Raw genomic sequence first — 22109 nt, 5'->3', positions numbered from 1 at the left:
AGCTTAGCAGCCTGAAGGAAGCTGATAGAGACAGAGAATCCCAATCTTTGTTGGTATGTGATGGTACCTGGATGTAGAGAGTAGGGTTGTACTGAGCCTTGGTTTGCTGCAGACTAAAGGCATGTCTGACCCCAGTTGGACATCTCTGCTCGGGCAATTGGTCCTCATGTCCCATTGCTGCTTGGCTGCCCTTGACCCAACTGTGGCAGCATTCCTCTAGGATGAGGGCATGTGTGGGAACGCCTTGGATCCTGGGGTGACCTGGGCTTGGGGGATATGTCACACGACCAAGGTCTAAACTCTTGTCTCCCTGGCTCTGTGCCATGCACAGTCTGCTCAGGCTTTTGTTGTTGTCATCTTCCCAAGCTGCATCTGTCCTGGCGGGGACATTAAACGTTATTACTTAATTGAACTTAAATGAGTCTGGGAACTTACTGGGAAATTCTTTGAAGTTCTGGGTGGGTTTTGTGTTTTACAGCAGGAATAGAACCAGGTATGTTCGCTTCTCCTTTATCTCCACCTGGGCTTGGCTGTGTTGATCCAGTGCAGCGCTGGGGAGCGGCACAGGGAGACGTAACATAGACTGACACATCCAGGCTGGGGCTCTGCGTTCTGTGTGAGGGATTGCAGAGACACAAAGGGAAATTAGAAGCCCTCTCACTGCCCACTGCAGGCCTGGGATGTGCTGTGCCAAGGCAGGCTGGTTTATGAGCAGCTTCTCTACCTGGGGTTCCCAGAGCTTTTTTGTATGTGTGTTTTCCTTACGTGCAGTCTGTGGGTTTCAGTATCCTCCTCTCTGTGCCTTCAGAGCATGACTGAAAAGTGAAAGCCACTTGAGTGTGCCCTCCAGGAGCTCCTGGCCAATTCTGCCACGCAAAAGCAGCAGCACAAGCTTTCTTTGGAGGAACCTCCTGAAAACAAAACCTTAAATAAAGTCCATCTTCTTGCTAAATTAGCTGTCTGCAAACACAGAATTATTTAATTTTAGTTTTGCCCTTTTGATGGTGATCCGGTGCCGAACAGTTCTCAGGGAAAGCAGTGAGTCAGCTTGCCCAACAGTGACTCTATTGATAGATGGAAGGAGTGGCCCTCAAGTCTGTCTAGTCATTGTTGGTGCTTGGCTGGAGCGCCAGGGGCTCTGAGGGCAGGCTCAAACACCTCTCACCAGCCTTGGGAGATCAAACGCTCTGAGTCAGGCCACAGAAAATCATGATAGGGCCCAAACTAATTAAACTCTCCTTTTTTTTTTTTTCCTTATTTTTTTTTTCCAAACCCTGTTTTGGTAATGGGAAGGAAAGGACACCACACATGCACTGGGGTGTGTGGGACCTGCCAGCTCATGTGTCCTTGCAAGTTGACTTTTCTTGGGCCTCCCAAGCTGTTTTAATGGAAACTCTGCCTAGTCCCTTCTCTGCTCTGGAGTGATGGGATCTGCCAACTTTCTCCTCTCTTGATATCCTCTTATTTCTCACCTCTCTTTTGTAAGGGCATTGAAGCAGATCTGGAAAATAAACCCTTAGCATGAACACACCACTCTTACGTATCCCAGCTTCTGGTTATTTTTTAATTCAAAATGCACATGAGCCAGAAAATGCTTTAAGAGAGGCTTTAATTATTTAAATATTTTTTGTCATTTTGATCAAAGTGGGAGAGGCAGGAGGTAGCCAGATGGTGAGAAGTGCAGTTGTGCTTCAGCTACACCAGCACCTTTCCTTTGGGTTTTCCCATCTCCTTTCCAAAGGCATGGCTTGCTGTTAAACGTGAGGAACCACATCCATGAAGCCCACAGCTTCCAACAGAACTCTGGCTATAAACCAAACCTTAAAGGTGATGGATGTGAAGGACCATATTCTGTTAATGTCCCAAGTCTTCATGCTTGCAGGGCTGTCCCATGCCATTCCTTGAGTTGGTACTGTCCCCTGAGCAAGAGAGGCTTACAACAAGCACCAAGAGCCTCAAACTTCACTTTGGGCTATTAAATGCAAGTGCCACACACTTTAGTACCTCAGGCCATTCTGCCCCAAGCTTTCTTCAGGTGCTCTGAACATGTGGTGTTCACCTCCCATCTCCCAGGCACCAGGAGCAGGCCAATTTTCAGCATAACACACAATCTCAACTATTTTATTGCTTAATTTAGGCCATAAAGTCCCTTTGATGTGTTGTGTAATGCAACGTTCATTCTGAAAAAGTGGGTGGAGTAGCTTTATGGTATTATAAAAATAAATAAAATGCCTGGCAGGATTTTGAAACCACATGGTCATTCCTCCTCTCTCTGCAGATAAGTTGATTGTTGAGAGAGAAATCTTGCTTAATATCTAACTTTGGTTGATTTATTTCTCCAGAGTCCTTTCATCTCCAGCATGTATTGGGTTATCTGTGCCTTCTAATCTGATTGTTTTAAGTGTGATCAAAGAAACCAAGAGAATGCACTTTATTTTCCCACTGTATGAACAGAATGCTGTTTGTACAGTGCATTACATCACCTGTTCCTGCTGCTCCTGAGTCCTGCACCAAATGGCTGCGGTATAAATAGAAAACAGAATGGACTTGTAGGGGGTGATGAAATTTGTTCCACTTGCCGAGTAAAACAGAGTTAACTCAATGAATGCTTTCTTCACGCCCAGCTCTACCTCAGCACACAACAACACAGGGCTGAAAATGTTTGGAATAACTCACTTGTGTATGGAGCTGGCATTTGGCAGCCTCAAGGAGCTGTGCTGAAAATGTAGGGGAGATGGCAGGCAGGGAGTCTGCCCTGTCGTTGGAATTGCTGGGATTCTTTCCAGGCTATGCAAAGGAAGTTTGGGTTTGCATCAGCCCCGTGGTGGTGTTGTAGCTGCCATGGTCCACAGGCAGGTCTGCAGGCAGAGGTGGGCACCATCCTTGCTCAGGCTTGGTGCTGCAGGATCCCTGCACACCTGCAGGGCTTTGCCATCCCAAACAAACCCCTCTGTCAAAAGCAGCTTGCTTTTGGGAGGTCTGAAGGATGCAGAGCACGGGGACCCACCTGGCTGTTGCAAACTGTTATTTCTGGGGGATAAGCAGGAAGGAGCAGCTCTGATTCTCATGGAGGTCCAGGAGATGCCTCTGATGTTAAGCCTGGAAGCTGCATTTCTCTGCTTGATTGTAAAAATGCCAAATTGAAGAAATATTTCTTTTCTTATTTGTCTTAGTGCTTCACCACCACATAACCTCAGTTATGTCCCTGGAGGACAGTTGTCCTCTCTGCAGCTTTGCCATGTCTCCCCTCACTAATGTCTCCTGGCCTTTTCAGGGGCACTGAGCAGGATTTTCATTCCAATTATCTAATTGATTAACGTATTTAACTTGGAACATTTGCTCTCAGCCTGTGTTTGACTTTCAGTTTCTGACTACTCTTGAAGACCAGGAGGGTAATCTGAGGGCCTGGACATTTCCTTGCTAGCTTTTCCAAGCAGTAGCTGTTGGCCTTAAAAAAAAAATTAAAACAAAAAAAAAATCCTCTCTCCTTACTGACCTTGCCTTGACACACCTACAGGCCCTCATGAAAATCCCACCCTGAGTAAATAGTTCATGTTTTTATTCAGAGGAGAACTGCCATGCATCAGAAGGTCAGGGAAGTCATTTGGGAGATAAGGTGTTTTTATCTTAAGCAATTAGTCCTTAGTGTTTGGTTGGTTTTTTTCATTTTCTAATTGGATTGGAAGCTGTTCTTGTGCAGCATGTGTTTGCTGTAGGAATACTGAACTAAAAAAATGCCTAAAACCTGTGCTCCCCTACCCCATACTGCTCCTGCCACCCTGGGAAGCAGAAAGCCAGGGCATTGCTGACATGCCATTCCAGCAGGATGAGCTTGGGGCCACTATCTCCTCATCAGCCTCGGGGTGCTGATCATCTGATACTCATCAAAGTTTTGCCCATCCATCGCTGGGCTGCTGGTGGTTTTCTCTGTCTGCAGTCCCCAGGATGGAGGAGCAGGAAGGAACTGGGGAGAGGACAGAAGTATGGAGTTTTCCCTTTGGGTGTTGCCACAGTGTGGGTTAGGCAGGACTAACTGGACTCCTCAGGCATGGCTGGGTCTCCTCCTGGCTCAGCCATCACCCTGTGCACTGGGGAATTCTTCTCTGAGCAAACCAAGCCACTCTGCAGTTTCTTTCTGGTGAATTATAGGGGCAGGATGGCCTGAGGTACTAAAGTGTGTGGCACTTGCATTAAATAGCCCAAAGTGAGGTTTGAGGCTCTTGGTGCTTGTTGTAAGCCTCTCTTGCTCAGGGGACAGTACCAACTCAAGGAATGGCATGGGACAGCTCTGCAAGCATGAAGCCCTGGGACATTAACAGGATATGGTCCTTCACATCCATCACCTTTAAGGTTTGGTTTATAGTCAAAGTTCTGTTGGAAGCTGTGGGCTTCATGGATGTGGTTCCTCACATTGACAGCCGGCCATGCCTTGGGAAAGGAGATGGGAAAACCCAAAGAAAAGGTGTTGGTGTGGCTGAAGCACAGCTTTTCACCATCTGGATACCTCCTGCACCAATGTAGGATTGACCTTGGCTTTCCAGTGTCCCTGCAGGGTGCTAGGCAGTAGGAATGACTGACCTGGCCTTGCCCTACACACAGGTCTGTCACCTCTGGGTGCAGTGGGACACCAAGCTGGCTGTCCACAGACTCACCAGCAGCCCTGTGCTCCTCAAGGTCATACTGCAAAGGTTGCCACAGCCAAAACACTCCTGTGTTGTTTGCACAGTGCTGGTGTTTGGAGGCCCCTGCTCGCTCAGCTGAGGAGGGGAAACGCTGGGACTTGTGTTAGGATGGGTGATTTTCCAGCCCTTGAGGAGCAGCATCTTCCTTGGTGACGTTCCAACTTTCCTTTGGTGCGATTGGATGGTGGGCAGGGACATCCCTCAGCAGTGGCTGGGCCTTGTGTGTGACAGGCCCTGAATTCTGGGCTACACACTGATGATGATGAGCTGAGCTCTCTTTGTGGCTGTTTTGTTGCTGTTTTGTTGCAGATCTTAGAGGTGTCTGGTTGAACTCTTCAAGTTGATGGACTCAGTCCTGCACTGAAATAAACTGTCTGCTTGGATTCACCTGTTGGGGTACAAACCCTAACCCTAACTCATCTTGGGCTCCTTCCATAACAGAAATCTATAGTTCAGTGTGATACACTATAAGATTTTTTCCCTCAGCTGCCTTATGAAAAAGCACTTAACAAACACATCCAGAGGTGTGAATTACAGCTGATGTAATTAATTTGTGTTTGTGGGCCTGGCCCCCTGCAGTCTAGCTGGCAGTTAAGAAGAACAAAAATCTAATCTTGGAGAAGATTAGGAATCCTTTGACAAAGGTTGAGCCAGGGTATACTGTCTTATCATTTGTATGGTGTCCTGTGGCAAATCTGTAATTCAAGCAGGCAGGTTGTTCCTAAACCAGCAGTATCTCTAGTCACCTAGCTCGGTTTTTTTGCAAAAAGTCTTAAAAATGGGCATAAAACAAGACTGAGGCAACTCTAGATGCTTGTCACTGCAGGAGTGCCCATCACAGGACAGTCAGAGCCAGAGCCCACTGTCACTTCTGAAGTCTGTCCTTCTCCAGGCTTGTCCCAGCCCTTCTCATGCCTCCCACCCTGGGGTGAGTGAGCAGCACAGATACTGTGCATTGGAGGGGAGCTGGAGAGGAAGCAGGGAAGGGGCAGATGGCCAGCAGGCAGTTCCAGCAGGCAGCCCTGGTGTGCTCAGCCCCAGCCCGGCTGTAGCAGGATCTGGTCCCAGCTCACTTCCAGCCAGCATGTCATGGCAAGCTTCCCCAAGCAGCAGTTTCCACTTTTCCTCTTGGTGTCTATTGTTTTCTTATTTGGGGGACTGGAATCCATGACTGAATTGGAAATGTGGTTAGCATCAGCCTCTGATGCAGCAGGATGGGTTTTTACCTTTCAGATTGGTCTGAGCCTGGGCACATCTTCCCCTGGACAACTCGAAGGCTGCACAGCTCTCCTGTGACCCACACACTTGGGCAGTGATGCAGCTCTCACTGGCTTCACTGCTGAAAGACCATCCCATTCAGTCTCAGAAGAGCTGCACAGTGCTGGCTTGGGCTAAATCAGGCAAACAGTCCCTTGGTCACAAAGTGAGGTTCCACAATGAGGGGGTTGCCTGAGTGCTAATGGTGTACATTTAGTCATTTAATGCATCAGGAATAGGTTATGTTCTGAATTATTTTGATTTCAGTCTAATAATGTCAGATTTCAGTGTTAATAACATCTCTTTAAATGAAAATGTATTTCCAAGTTGCTTTAAGTATTTGCTAGCACAGTAAGTTGAACACATATGTGAAAGAAAGGGCCATCTGATGAACTGCTATTGTTCTCTTAATTCAACCCACCCCATTTGGGCCACTCGGCATGAATGGCTTTGTGTTTGCTAATAAAATCATGCTATGTGCCCTGCAACATATGTTCTGCATGTCCCAGCTAGTCAGCAGCAGTAAAACCTTATTTTTATAGGTTTATAATGTTACCTTCCCAACTGTGGCTTCTTTTAGATGCAGCAGTGCTTCCAGGTTTGGCCCTGGCACACTGGGGCACACAGGGGTGGCCACAAGCCCGTGTTTGTGGCTTATCTCCCCCTTTCCCTGGCAGCTCAGCCTCTTGCTCCCTGCATGGCTCATCAGTGAGTGTGTGCACCTCCTCACCTAAAGGGTGCTGTGTCAGCAGCCCCTGGATGAGAAATAGGAGTGTTGCACTTCATCCTCCTCTCCCCAGAGTGTCTGGATGAGGCCAGGTTATTTCTTGGACTGTCACAGAGAGCGGCTGTGGGCTCCACAGCCCTTTCACCTGCTGGGCTTAGGAGACACACAGATGATGTGGGAAGTGCTCTGCTGTTTTATGATCCCAGGAGAGCTGCAAGCTGTCCTGACAGTTTCTTTGGGCAGTCCCTAAGACAGAGGGATGAAAAGCAACTCTTCCTTAGCACAGCATCTCAGAGAGGGCTGCTCTCAGCAGTTGGCTGGCAGTGGTCCTCCACAAGCCATGTCCAAGCTGCATGGAATCAGTATGCAGAGCAGTTGCTCCCTCTCCTTGGCACATTGTTTTTTAAGGACTCTAGGGTAGAGGGGATTAGACCAAGTTCTTGGGGGAGGAGAATAGCCAGCAGGGGATGGCTGGTCATTTTTGTTCCTTTTGTAGCACAAACAATCTCTGCCTTACTACTCATAGAGCTTGTGAGCCTTTTTGATATTTATTTGGCTGAAAGATTTGGAGACCTCTGGTCTAGATAGCTCTCCAACTGAGAAGGGGAATTTAGGCACTTGTGATAGTGTGGCCAAAGAAATTGCAATAAATATTTGGGAGATTTTAGTGTTGGCATTCATCAAGAATGGTTTAGCAGAACAAAATCTTTAGTGGAAAGGATGGAAGTCCAGCTGAAATGACAAAGATGTGCCTGGGCTGGCGTTGGCACATCTTCCACACTTCAGGGATTAGAAGGAATTGTGTAATAGCAACATAATGATCTGCAGAATTGGCTCATTTAAACTTCAGCTGCTTTTGTTTAGGAGATGGACTTAAAATCTGAAACTGGGTCAAAATCTTTTCTTGCTTTAGAACTAAAAGTTCCACACGTTTTAGACTTAAGTTTGAAGAGCCCTCTCTCTTACTGCTGTTCAGCCAGCCCTCCTGGGCTGAATTTCAGCCAGACAGGTGACCTTGCCCTGCTAGTTCTTGTCACTTGGGAAAGTGTTGTTGATCAGGATCAGATTTTCTAGGGTCTGATGATCTCCAGCACATCCTCTCCTGCTCAGGGAATCATGGCCCTTGGTTCCTCTTTAGGACTGATAGAAATGTCTTCTCTCTGAGGTGAGGAGCTGAGCAGGCACAGTTCTGGGGGTATATTCAGTCTCCTGGATTCTTACCGCATTTTTACTGAAGGTCACAGTTTTGTCACTTTGTGAACTTGCCCTAAACCACCAGCAGGACACAAGTCTTCCTCTGCAATGGCATTCTCCTCAAAAATGAAGCCCAAGTCGTTGAGAGCTGTTATGGCCCTGTTTCTTCTCTGTTTGCAGCAGAAAACAAAATCCCCAAAACATTTTTTTTTAATGCAACTGCATTTCCAACAGTAGAAGAGGATTATTCTTGCTCATTCCAGAGTCAGCTTCTTGCAGACATGCATGGCCTTTCATCTCCTGGGGTTGGCCCCATCAAGGAATTGTGCAGATATTTCTTTGCTCCAAAGTTCCCTAACTTTTCCCAGATAATACAGCCTGCAGGGAGGAGGGTTTGCAAGGTTAGTGTCAGGAAATAGCTGCTTGGGGAAGTTCTCTTCCTTACTTTGGATAAACCAGTGTGATAAATTACTCTGACTGCTCCCCTGGACTGAGGTAGGCAATCCCACCAGGCAGTCACCCTCCTGCTCACAGGAAAGGAACAAAGTGATCTTGCACATGGAGAATCCATGGCACCAAGTCTCCAACAGTGGAATTCATAAATTTCTTTATTATTTGCTACAAGCTGCAAATGCATCTGCAGAATACAGATATCTGTTATCATCTAGAGCGAGGAGATGATGCCATTGAGTGTTAACAGCACACACACAAAACAGAGCAGCCTCTTCACTGCCTTACAGTGTGAGTTTTACATCACCCTTGTATGTACACAGAGCCCAGCAAGGTCACCACTAGAATAAAAACCACTGGCAAATACTGTCCTCTCTTCCCTGGATGTGACAAAGTTCCAGCAGCAAAGGTTGGCAGCAGTGTCACTTTGCTGTCACATCATGTCCCACCGCTGCAGATGTGCAGGCTCAGACAGACATTGGTGTCACAAGCTCCTGCATGTTGTGATTAATTCATCTGCAGTTTTCATACATGGGTTCAGGGACGGGTGCTTTCATCAACTTTGTGATCAGAATGTGTGCCAAGGATATTATGAGTCATATTCCAGACTCACTCGTAGTTTTGGAGAGGGGATTAATGGGGATGTTATAATACTGCTCATTTATGCTATAGGCAGAGCTGGCAGCAGTGGCTGTAGTCATGGTTGCCCAACATTCCCCATTATATAGAACTTTGTTGTAGTTGCTCATATCTTTATCAGACTGTGTTGTTTGGTGTTCTTCCATGCTGAGATTGTGCCTCAGGCTGAATTATTTTGGCAAATTTTAGTAAAAACAGAGGGGGAGGAAATTACGTTGTTTTGTTCATGTCAGAGTCTTACAATTTATTTTACATTGATAACCTTCCAGTTTTCCCACTTTGAAGCAGGGGTTTGGCAAGTGGGTTGCTGGAGGTGGGAGGGATGCTGGCAGCTTGAACATGTATTTTGCCATCCATGTGAGAATTTATTCAATATGACTGAATTATACGCTTGTGAAATGGCACAAGCTCTATAGAAGATGGTTTAAAATTTTGGCAGTCAGAGTATCCAAAAAGTGTATTTACTGTGATGGTGCTCGTGGCTAAGACTTCAGAGACAGGAAACTGCAATTCCTGCTGCTGCTGATCATGGAGCCTTCAGCACTCATTGTTAGGTGAGCCAGCTCTCTCCTCACAGCCTCCAAAAAAGGAACTCACACAAAAAAAAAGGCTTTTTGTGCAGTGATGGGGAGGAGGTGAAGAGGGGGAGTTCCTCCAGCAGTGAGCAAGTGGTGTTGGGAGCTAGCAAGAGACAAACTGTACAGGGTGTTGGAATTGGGAAGGGATTTTCCAGTCCCTCCCAGAGCTTTTGGGTGGTGTAGCCAAAACTGCCTGTACTTCCGCCTTCTTGCTTTTTCCATTCTTGAGCCAGAGCAGCCAGCAGAGCAGGTAGGAAGGAAAGTGCATAGGACATCTGCATTGCTTTTTGTGTCATTGAAAGGCCCTGTAGTAGCAGAGACAGAAGATGCAAGCAGGAAAACAGAGGTTCTTCTGTGCTGGCTTTTGCCAGAGCAATGCTGGAAAACAGCTCTTCTCCCTGGGAGAGAGTCACTGTGTGTGCCTCAGCTTTCTGTCTGCTGCTTGAGACCCAGATCAGACTTGCTGATGTGCTGAGCATGCATCAAGGCAGAACTCTTTAAAAACACTGAGTATTAGGCCCAGAGCATTTCACATTGAGCACCCATGTCTTGAGAAAGTTGTGAAAGTTTTAGCATTGCAGTTGGCTTTTTGTGCATTAGAGAATAATGGCTTTTCCTCCCTCCAGAACAGCAGCACAAATAAATACAAGATACACTTGTGGAAATTGCCAAGAGGAATCTCCAGCAAAGTGAGTAATGCTGCACTCAACATAAGATTTGGGTGATGTTAAAGTACAAAGAGGGGGAAAAATAAGGATATGAATCCATTTATCCTATGCCCTGAGCAGATGAAATTCTGCAGAGAGGAGATGAGATACATGAGCAGAAGAGATATGTTTTGAGCAGAAGATAAATTTTTTCCTACTTATAGATTGCTTTTTCCCTGCTGTCTTAAGGAGAAAACATCTAGAGCAGTGATGCATTCCTGTAGTACCTGCCTGGTCAGTGGAATCCTGTCTGTGTGGTGTGGCCCATGTGCACTCAGGAACAGATGGTGGGTTTGTGTCACACAGATGGGCTCCAGTGTCTCACAGCTCTTGTGCTCCAGGCCATACACAGAAAACAGCCTTTCCCTTCACCTGTGGAATTTCATTTCTGGTTATGGCACGTGGCATCATTGCAATGTGGCACTGGGTCAGACAAGCTCCAGTGCTCTGCTGCTGCTGTAGAAGAAGAAAATGGTGTCAGCAGCACATCATGTCAACTGAGAGTGATTGTTGGCCCACACACTGCCATCCAAAATGCAGAACTAAACCAGGTCTCACCTCTGGAGCTACAAAAATGTGCTTTTTGCAATGGTCCTGTGCTGTATTCAGTGTCTGGAGAGTTGTCAGCTGGAGCTGGAGCATTTGAACTGATTGTAAGGTCTTCTTTCCAAGCAGGTTTTCTGCTGAGATCAGTTATTCAGAGCACTTAAGAGTCTCTCCACACTTCCCCATTTTCACTAATTATCTCAGTGTCTCTGGGGCCTCCCTCCCATATTGAATTTGATTGGGTGTCAGCAAGCACCTTGTACTCAGAATTTCTGGAGGGATTAAAAAGGCATCAATGGAACACACAGAGTTTGCTCATCTAGCCTTGTGTCTTTAAAAAGCTGAGGTAAAAACCAAATATAGTCATCTTTTATCTGAACAGTGGTTAATTTGTTTAGAACAAAAAGCACATTGCTTGCATTGTCTCTTATTCTTCCTATGTGGAGCTATCAACTGGTTTTAATTGTATAAAGATAAACAGGAATGGAACAAGGCTTCAAACAGTTCTTTTATAGCACTTGGAGTGGACGTGGTACTTCATCTATATACCACAATAATGCATAACATATGAAAAGATACTGTGGAATTTGTGCAATAAAGGTAAAAGCCCATATATCTGCCTGTTCCAGTGGATGAGAACCAAAACAGAAAAAATCTTGAAGGCAAAAATAACAACAAACCCCAGCACAGTTCTTGAAGTCAAATTTCACTTGCTGTGAAGTGCCCCCAGGAAAAACAAGCACAGGATCTGCCCAAGCAGTGGCCAAACCTCATAAGGGGATGGACCACAAGTATCAACCTCCCAAACAGTTAAAGGTGTTTTACCTCCCCCCAGGTCTGGAGTTTAGCTGGACCCTTTGGTATTGCTGTGTCCCAGGAATGACCCTGTGAGCTCCTGTGCAATTTGAGCAGCTCTTTTATTTTTAATTTTTTCCCCCTCCCCTCTTTCTTCAGCTGATTTTCTCAACATTTTAATACATGTTTCAATGAGATGAGCTGGTTCTTGCAGCTTGGATTATTTAGAATGTCTCTGGAGGTGTGTCACCCTCAGCAGCAGAGCATGTTCAGCACACAACCTTGGAGTTACACTCAAGGGGTCACTGAGCCACCTGCCCTGGCTCCCTTTGGATGCTGATCTCCTCCATCTTTCTCACTGCTCTGAAATTCTTTGCTTTTGGATTGCCAGTCAGACACCAAATTTAGATCCATTTGTAAAAGAGCAGCCATGAGAAATGGGAAACTGAGTCCACTGACTTCATTCTTCCTTTTTAAATATGACTTTGTTTGACCTCGGTGCAGCGATTGATGGTTTGGCTTCCAGGTCTGGCTGGAGATGCAAGGTTTGGTGACTGTCCCAAAACTAGGACTGTGAAATACTTCATGCTCACCATCTAAGGAAAAGTTACTTTAATCTTTGTTTAAAAGGACGGATGTTTGTAGCAGCTTCACAAGACTGTCTTCCCTCTATATGCCTATTTTCCAGGGACAACAGCAACAGCAAGTTGTTTCCTGCTAGTCTGCTAAACTCTTAAAAAAGAAATAAAATAAGTATCTCTAGAAAAGGAAATACCCTTTTTAACAGCATCTGTCTCCCTTAAACACAGTTTCTGTGTTTTACATTCCTTCTGGTGGTTGTTATTACAGTTCTTCTGAGGATTTGTCATTGCTGTCAACCTCTAATAGACCTTGTCAGAAGGACACCATGACTTAGCCCACCCTCCTCTTGCCCCAGCCCCTGCATTATATTGGCCAGGTCGGCTTGAGCTGTGGAGGGAAGGTCAGATTATGAGCTCCCAATAGTGACCAGGAGACTGAGTTAGAATTTATACTTTTGTTGTGATGCTGACATCTCTTTGGAGCTGAGCAATAAATAATAGAGCAAGTTTAAAAGCTTTTTGCAGCTTGCCAGTATGTTGTTGTTGATACAGCCTGCCATTTGTTAACATCTAACAAGTATCCTTTAATGACCCCATTTGGGGAGCCTGTGAGACTCCAGAGCGCTGCTAGAGAAGCTCTGTTTTGTGGTGTTGTGCTTCTGAGACCTACTTATCTGTCATGGTTGCAATCAGCTGATGCTTATGAACTCTTGCTCATTATAAAGTACTGATTGGAGGCAGAAGTCTTCTGCAGGGGTACCTCTTTTCTGTCCCAATCTAATGGTCTCTTGACTTTAATCTTGAATGTGTTCCCTAGAGGGAAGTAAAGTTAAATAAGACTTTGCAGGAATTTTTAATGTGAAGGTATGAAACGTCTTTGTGAAGGTCTTTTGCTTGACTGAGTTGTTTTTTCATGTGCTGCCAATATCTGATCCCACTTCTTGACCTTTAATATACACTGAGAGAGAAGATTAGGATGCTTCTAATCAGCTGAATCTCCCCTCTGGGAGCACTATTAAATCTTGACTCTCAGCTTTATCTCTGCCAGGTTTTGCCAGCCCTCCATGGTTTTGGTTTTGTTAACAGCTGAGGTCAGAGTTCACTCACCTCAAAGGTTCTTGTTCAATGGGGGAAGTTTCTTGGATCATTTCTGTAGGAGTTAAGACACCAGCGAGCAGCTCTGCTTGGAGGCAGACCCCTTCTCTTCATGTGCCTTGTGAGCTAGACCTTAATCAGTGAAATAAAGTCTTTTATTTAGTGCAGGATTACTGCTAATTCTGCCCACCTCATCATTAGCAGGGCTTTGTCAAAGGTCTTCACGAGCAAAGCTGAGTGGTTTTGAGGTGCTGAGTTAGGTGCCTCATAGGCATTCAAAATACTACCTCAGCTGGTTTCCCCTGCCATCCAAATTTGTAATTTCATTAAAATTCCAAGTTTGTTGGCAATGAATTGGTAGTGAGTATTGAGTTTCATGCCATTGTTTTGAGGGGAATTCAAGTGAGGCTAGCAAGTCTGTGGTTGTGCAGCTCAGCTTATGTTACACGGCCCAGTGGTACAGGCAGGCAGTTTAATGTCAAAGCTGTGAGTAGTCCTTGTAAAACAGAGCCCCCCTGAGCTGCATATCTTCCCCTTGCATTTCAGCCATCTGCAATACCACTGTTGTGATTGAAGTATTGGGAAATTTATCCCTGAAAGCAATACAACAATTGCAGTGCTGGGATTGATGCCCTCCTGAAAAACTTTGGTGGCCCAAGGAAGGATTGAGCACCCATGGTCATTTTTAGCCCTTGGATTCCTGTGCCTCCCATTCCCCAGTGTGCTCCATGTACCTGTGGATGTCCCTGCCCTGTTGTACCTTTTTGAACACTTCAGAAGCTCTACAGCTATGTAGGAAGGCAGGGAATGATCTGGAGTCATTGGCCAAAGCTGGATGCTTTGTTTCCATGCAAAAACTTACTCATTCTACAGACCTTGGTCTTAAGTTACTGAACTTGCAGAGAAATCTGCTTGTAATTTCTTTCTTGTAAGCCTTTTCTTGTTGAGCGGAAATTTTGGCAAAGAAGAATCAAGTCACTGGAGAATCCCCAGTTCTGCCTGGTTATACCAGGCCTCCTCAGATCTTTCCTTGGAACAAGCAGGCAAGAGGAAATACTTTCCATTTCAGAGAAGCGTGGACAAACAACATTGCTTCAGACAGAGGAGAAAAGTGGCAGACGGAGTTACAGTGCTGAATCCTGCTGGCCAAAAGCATGCTCTTGCCTTTATTCAGTCATTCCTGGAACACAGTGTTCTTATTGTATTCCTCCTCACCCCGCTCAGTGCCTCTCCTCGGGCTCAGGGCTCGGAGATGCCCCAGCCCCAGTGCTGGCAGGTTTGGGGGAGTTAAAAAAAGCATCAAACACATCTGAGCAATGGAACCTCTCCCTCCTTGCCTGACGTCGGGCAAGCGTGTGTTCTGAAAACCTGGATCCCGTTAGAAACGTTCCTGCTGTCTGGAAAACAAAGTGCTCGCTCGCCTGGTTTAGTCATTAAGTAAATTTGTGGTTTGGTTGAGACAAAAAATAATGAAGAAAAGCTGTTGAAATCCTGGGATTAATTTGATAGTTTGCAGGCAGTTGTGTTTTTAAGTGGAGCTGCTGCCTTCTTTGTGTTGTGAGCAGACCCAGGTACAAACCTGGGCTTCCCTCTTTCCCTGTGCCTCAGAGCCAGGCATTTGGAAGTAATTTGTTCCACGAAGGCCCTGTCGGTGCAGGCAGGGGGCTCTGGGAGCTGCTGTGCCTGCGTGGGTGTCAGCACAGCCGGGCTGGAATGCGGGACAGCTTCGGGCTGCCCATTCCGTCCTCTCAGGGAGCACAACCCGGGCTGCAGGCAGGGACAGAGCTGCCTTGGCATGGCATGGAGGGCTCTGAACCTCAGGAGGGTCACTGCTGTTACTCCATCTGTGGCATGGTGGCCCCTTCTGGGAAGGATTGTTTTCTCTGGACCTCCTTTATGTCTCCCATTTGCCTTCCCAGGGAAGGGAAACCATGGGGCTAAAAGCTGAGACCCCCACAGCACTTTGCAAAGTGTTCCCCCTCTCCACCAGCCCCAATTTACCTGGGACAGTCACCAAGGAAAGCAGAGAGCAGGGAGCTGGCACTGAAATGCTGTCTGAAATGCCTGCTCTGTCGTTCATCCACTTAACCACACATATATATGTATATATATGAAATCACTTGTATTAAACATAGATGTCATTTCAGTCTGAGAAGCCAATTAGCAGAGTGGAGAGCTCTTGCCAATCAGCCTCTTGCTGAATTTTCCCCAGCTCTCAGTTTGAGCAGGGGAAAGGAGGCTGCATTATCAGCCCTCTCTACCTGTGTCCATGCTAGTGATCCTGGTGCCCCAGGGACAGCACGTTTGGAGGGTCAAAAAATCGAGGATGAGGACTCAGGTCCCACTCGTTTCAGGGGTTAACATGCTTGGATGTTCAGCACATCCCTGCACAAGCTTGATTCTGTCCCTTCCAATAAAATACTAAAAACAATTCTCCTGTGATGTGCTGTCTGGCAGAGGCAGGACATGGAGGTGAGTGTGGCTCATGGGTGGCAGCTGTGTACCCTGGATATCCAAAATGCACACACACTGCTGGGTTTGCCCGTTATTTTGTAGCTTCTGAAGTCACTACAGCAGCTTTTGGATGGCTGATGCAGCCTGGCTGCTCTAAAGCAGTGAGGCTCTTGTTCAGTTGCAGTTAATGCAGCCAAATATCCTGTATATTTTATAGAAAATTTCCCTAATATTGTCAGCATTTCATGATGGATAAGGTTTCATATGAATCATGTCATCATTTTAAAAACCAAACAAAACTACTATGTTATGGTATAAGCTCAGGCTGATATATTGAAATTAATCTAGGCAGATACCTGTTATTGCTAGATATGGAACAGAATGTTCTGCAACATTTGCTTTATTTTAGGAAGATGATCCAATTGTCCTGTTAATTGTTGTGCAGACATTGTGTTGCCCATTTCTTTTTTTTCATTTTAATGAATATCTTGTGCTTTGAGCTATTAAATAAATGAGGTTTGTGGTCTTACTCTAGGGAAGACATGCATTGTTTTCAGGAAGGACTTGCTTTTATTGTTTGTCAGACTCAGATTTTTGCAGTTTTGATTTTAAATCTGTAACTAGAGGACAAAATCCTTTATTACATTGGGGTGATGAGTGAGCACAGCCTCGCCCTCCATTGGGAAGGAGGAGCTGGGAGGGCTGGTTTGGAGATGCACAGTCAGATGAAATCTTGAGGGACTCGTTCTGCAGTTTCCTTGGAACACTGTGGTTTCATCCTGTTGTCTGAAAGCCTTTCCTAAGAAGGTTAGGGTGGCGATAGGGCAGCACAGCCACAATATTTAGCCTATCTAGTCCTTATTTGCCTCCTAAGGCAAACATTTTATTTCCTGTATTTCAACTTCCTTCCTAGATCCTCTCCCCCACCTTGCTGTATCCTATGATCTTAATTACTGGTTGCAATTAATGCATCCTCTGTAAATTAGTCCTGCCTGAGAAGTAGCATGTCCTTGGTAAATGCAAAGGAGTTAGAAACTGGAAACTCAGTCTGGTAAATCTTGGATTTAGCTTTTGTAACTGTGCTTTAATACTTCACAATAATTGCTGAAGCTCCCCATAAAATAATCTCCATGTAGTCCTAAAATGGAGTTGAGTGCCTTAGAAGAAAAAAGAAGAGCCTTTATCTGTACTTTTAGTTACATTTTTATTTATTTCCCTTCTTCCTCTGGTGTGGGAGGATGAATACACAGGGAAGAAGATACAGATTTGCAAAGGCAAGGAGTGCTAAAGAGCGTCATTTTTTTCATCAGCTTTTAAAAGCCAGACTGTAATCATAAATTCCCTGATAGCTGGAGCATGCAGAAGTCGTCTTTAAGCCTACAAGTGACAGGCTGCTGTTGCTTTTCAAACTTCAGATTTCATTTTTTTGTAAGACACAACTTTGATCTGGTTCCTTTGTAATGCTCTGCAGAGCGCTGGGGCTGCTGCGCTCGCCGGCTGCAGAGCTGGAAGTGAACTTTCTTGGCAAGAGCCATCTGGAGACCTCAAAGAACAGATTAACTTGTCCAGAATTGATGTGATCTTTGAAGAAGCTGCCCTTGCCTGGAACACATGTGATTAGCCTGACATTGGCAGTGATAAAGTTGAGATGCACAGCGCTGTCTGAGTACCCAGAATAATTGGGAAGAGTGTTAAGTGGAGCAACCCCAACAATCTGCAATCAAATTGTCAGGTAAATCCCCAGTTTTAACCTCTTGAGCCAGCTTTGCATCTTTAGCATAGATCAAATCCAGTCAGGAGTGAAGGTTTTCAGTTTTGCATCTTCATAGACTTTTTGTTCTTAGCTCCAAAACATTCCCATGATAATGGTTTGGGAGAAGCTGTATGGTGCAACTTCTGTGATAGTTGTTGGTACCACGGATTGGAAACAGACTTTTCTGTTCAGGTGGTGAATTAATGTAATCTTGTAAGCTGGACTCTGTGGTGGATGCTGCTGTAATCCCTTTAAAGGGGACCCTGCTGCTGGGACACTCCTGTCAGCACATGCTGTTTAGACATGCTGAAGGGATTTGCTTTGGCTTGTACATCATAAACCAAGATGTGCAGCTTTTCATTTGATTGGTTGTGATATTGAAATGTGGAACTGCATGAAGGATATGACAGTCACCTGCTTGTTGGTAGATGTAAGTTTGGGAAGTAAGTGGCCAGCTGGAGAGTCAGCAACCTGTGATTCTAGAAGGACTTTTTGTTTCTTGCATGGAAGTTAATAACTTTTTAATTTTTTTTTCCACACTGAATAAATGGAACATGTCAAAATAACGAGCTGGACTGCACCCTCCCAGTCAAAAATGCAAAATGACCAAGACACCAAATAAGAGTAATGCTTAGTGCTGGTTTCCTAGAAATAATCATCTTCAGAAACACAGAACTGCAAAAGCTTGAGCTAATTTTTCAGAAGTTGGTGTGAAAAAGCAGGAGGGAGCACAGAATGAGTAGTTGGGTCCCATTGAGTTGCATCCTGATCTGTGGTCTCAGGGCACTATCTCAAACACCACCTACCAGAAAAGGAAAGGAGGAATTGTCTCCTGCTGTGAGGTTGCTCACCACAGTGCAGGAGGGAGGGCATCTCAGCTCCTCCACGTGCCATTAGCTGTGGTGAGACATCTGGAGTTTGTGCAGAGCCCATTTTGGGGTGTCCTTCTGTGGGACTTGCCAACATCCCCAGAACTCCTGCAGCTCAGAACTTTCCACAGTGACTCATGAAGTTTGGGTGGTTATGGCATCTGGAAAATGGGATTTCTCCCATGTTGAAAACGAGCTGCTCACCAAAGCTCTGGTGACCAAAGCTTCAGACTATGGCATGAGATGAAAACTTCTGCAAGAGCTGTTTAGGAAGAGTGCATTGGAGTTTTATGGTCAGCTTAATGAGTTTTTATTATCTCTTTGATTTGCTAATACTGTGTCTCAAACAGCTGCTTCCTTGGTAGTGCGGGGGTTTGGAGGAGCTTCCCGTGCCACCAGGGATTTTAGAGTTTCCAGATCAGGGAGGTGGGGCACCCTTGCAAAACAAGGCCTGCCTGGATTCTATCACAGCTTCAATTCTTTTGAGGAAAAATTTTCTTCCAGAAAATGTCAGTGCCATAAACATTTAGTGCTGGAGCTGGAGAAGGTGGTAGCAATGAAAACTTTGGATTGATCATCTTCCCTGTTAAACTGGGAGCTGTTCCAGCCATGCTGGAACTGCTAGCAGGCTTGGGAAGACCATGGCTCTCAGACCTGCCTGTAGAGTGTTGTGCAACTTATTCCCTCCAGTGGAAATTTAAATTCTACAGAAATTAGTTGCCTAGAGGCTTTTCATCTTCAAGGAAGTTTTCTTCTTGCCTTAGTGGTTTTTTTCCCATGCTTGATGAAGAACATCAGTGAAGGAGATACATAGCTGGTGAGAACCAAAGGGAGTGCCACTCAGATTTGGCTTTGGAGGCAGGATCAGTGAGCTCTTCCTCCCACTGTGGGTGCTGAAGGTGATGCAATTCTTCCCCAGAGCACACCAACCCCGGGGTTTTTGCATAGAGCAGAGTAGCATGTTTGGCAAAGGTTGGGGACTTTGCATCTTTGATTTAAAATTGAAATAGCCATTGGGGGAAGTTGTTTGAGAGAGACTGGTGTTCCCAGGCTGGAAGGAAAAGGATGCCCTTAGGGACTCAGGATGCACTGGGAACTCCACATAGAGCAAGAGTGCTGAAGAGGACCTCACCTGTCTGCTTGCTTGCATTGAGATTCCAAGATCTGATGGTGCTGAGGTCCCAAGTGCTGGGTGCTTGGTCAGAGGAGTGAGAAATCTGGGGATGGATGCGATGCAGCCAAGGCAATATGCAAAATAAACCCAGAACAGGTAAAAGGAAGCCTTAAGGAAATTCCTGCTGGTTTTTTACAGCAGTTTAGGCCCTTGTCAGCATTAGCAGAATGTGCAGTGATCAGCAGAGGGCTTTATGCAAAGAAAAGGCAGCTGGTCAGGCTGACTTACTCGGGTCGCTGTGATCTCTGTTATAATTGTTCCCTATGTGATTATTTTGAGGGTTGAGCAACTGAGAGCTGCAGAAGAGACATGCAGCTTTATTTCTGCAATGTATGAAATGTTCTCTGTTCATTTCAAAAATGCTCATTGCTCTTTCTGTCTTAAAAATGAAATAAAATTCTGGAAGGCTGCAGGAATTTTTGTGAAGTCTAACTTTAAATGCTCACCTTTCCTTTTATCGCCCTTATCAGTGCATAGAGCTCACTATGTGAGGTTTTTAGCTGACATTTCAAATCACTCTGAGGGTGCCTGAATCCCTTTCAAAGCAGCCTCCCCTCCCAGATCAGAAGTGACCAGTTTTTTTTGTTAGACTCCATGTTCCTTTAATGTTTTCCTCCTAATAGATGTTGAAAGCGTTCTTCAGAGGCACGGCACAAAACATTCAAATAGTGATACGAGCCAGCTGAAGAGAGTTGTCAGGGAGAGAGAACATTAGGAGAAGGATTGAATACAGATGGATTCCTCAAAAGTAATGTAACCTGTTATGATTGCTTTGAAATCCTATACCCTTTCCATCTCCTTACGCTTACCAAAAGTTTACATTTGCATTGATGTATTAGAGGCAGAGCTAAAATGGAAGTAATCCCTGTTGTATACATGCTTAAGTGTGTAATTTTAGCTAAATACAACAGTTGTGACCAAACCTGCATCCTCAGTGAGGAGACCACAGCTGGGGAGTGTTGTGGGAGAGCCCAGCAATTCCAGCTCCTCCAGAGGTGTCAGGGACCTCCCAGGGCCCATCTGCTCACTCTTGCTTCCTTCAGCCATCACAATTACACACCCAGCAACATCTTCAGGTGCTCTCTGCTGCTCTTTGTATCAACAGATACAAAGGGGAAATTGATTGCCCTGCATTTTATTCTGTGTACCTGAGTGCTTTCTTAGTATACTGCTAGAATAATCCACACCTCTCTTGCAGAGAGTCCTGGCAAAAGGTCCAGTAGAAGTTGGTGCTATATTTTAATTGGATTGTCCAAAAATCATCCTTGTCTTTGCCCTCAGGGAAGGCCTGAGCTATCCATCATTCCTGCCTCAATTTAAGAGGTTGTCTCAGCCTCCATCACACTGCTGTCATGTTGGATTTGACAGGAGGGTTGCACTGCACAGCTCTCCTTTAATGTTCAGAACTGACCGTTCTGCACAGGGAGAACGGCTGAAGGGGGCTGGGAAGGTTTTCACTTATTATCCCTTGCTTTTTAGGGTGAACTTGTTCCAATTATTTCCAGTACTTGCCCTAGAAAGCTGTTCAGAAATCTGATGGAATATAGAAATGAGTTTGCTCCAGTGCACATCTGCAGCGACTGACAGGAAGTTTGCATGCTAGAGGGTGTCTGTGGTGATTCACCATCCCAAGGCATCCCTGTGCTCATCCCCAACTGACTCTGTATTGTACCTGAGCATAGAGAAACCTCACAAGGCTCCCTTCTGTCAAACAGCCATGAAAAGCCTCAGCTGGCTCAGTTTTGAATGCTCTTTGTACCATTCTGCAACTATGCTAAGCTTCATCATCCAAGGAGAAAGAGTTTGGAGTTTTGGTTGGTTTGTGGTACACAGAATACTTTTCTCTTTCTGAGAGTGGGGGAGTAATTTGTTACTAATCAACTCCATAATGGACCTGAAACAATATGATTTTTCTAGTGACCAGTGAATATCCATGACCCCTTGGATTACAAGGAAAGCAGGTTGTATGCTGAGGACCCAAGGAGCAGATGAATTAGGAGCTGGCTGAGCAATGCATTAGCTGAAGGCTGTAACCCTGTCCACTTCAGGATTTAAAATACTTTGGTAATTCTTCCATCGTGGTACACTATGTGCCATATTTTACATAACAGCATCCACAAACCTCTGCCTTAAACGAGCTCTCTGCCAGTCCCAGTTCCTGCAGTGCCTGTCCTGCATTTATACTCCTTACAGATATACACAAACTGCCAGCTTTACCCTTTGCTGGTGTCTTCCTCACCTCTGGTCCCTCCATCTGTGTGTTTCTCATGGGTTTCCTTGTCTTGTCTAAATGTAAACTCATTGCTTCTGTTGTCTGTAGGACTTTAACTACTACAGTAGAACCAGAATCACTTTTCTTGGCAGAACAGGGAAGCGCACATTGCATGGTGTGCCCTCCACTGAGGTGTTTGCACAGGGCCCATTGCAAATCACCTCCACCAGGTGCTGATTACTGAGTTACTAAATAAAGGATAATGCTGATGAATTTTGTGATATGAACTGAAGCAGGACTCTGAGTTTCAGAGCTTGGAAAACTCAGGAATTCATCAGCTTCAAGATATCTTAAAAATACTGCTCTTCATGCAGAGGGGCAGGCAGGGAAAGCAGG

General features: G+C 45.4%; 1 protein-coding gene across 3 annotated transcripts in view; it reads left to right on the top strand.

The window, feature by feature from the left end:
• Positions 1-22109, top strand: part of AXIN1 (axin 1) — a 77536-nt gene that overhangs the window by 23151 nt on the left and 32276 nt on the right. The window lies entirely within an intron of this gene.

The sequence above is a fragment of the Melozone crissalis genome, unplaced genomic scaffold, assembly GCF_028551555.1.
Source record: "Melozone crissalis strain CALT ecotype California unplaced genomic scaffold, PUWL_Pcris_2 ptg000012l_1, whole genome shotgun sequence".
Taxonomy (NCBI): Eukaryota; Metazoa; Chordata; class Aves; order Passeriformes; family Passerellidae; genus Melozone; species Melozone crissalis.
Note: the sequence above shows the minus strand (reverse complement) of the source record. Positions and strands in the feature narration are given on the sequence as shown.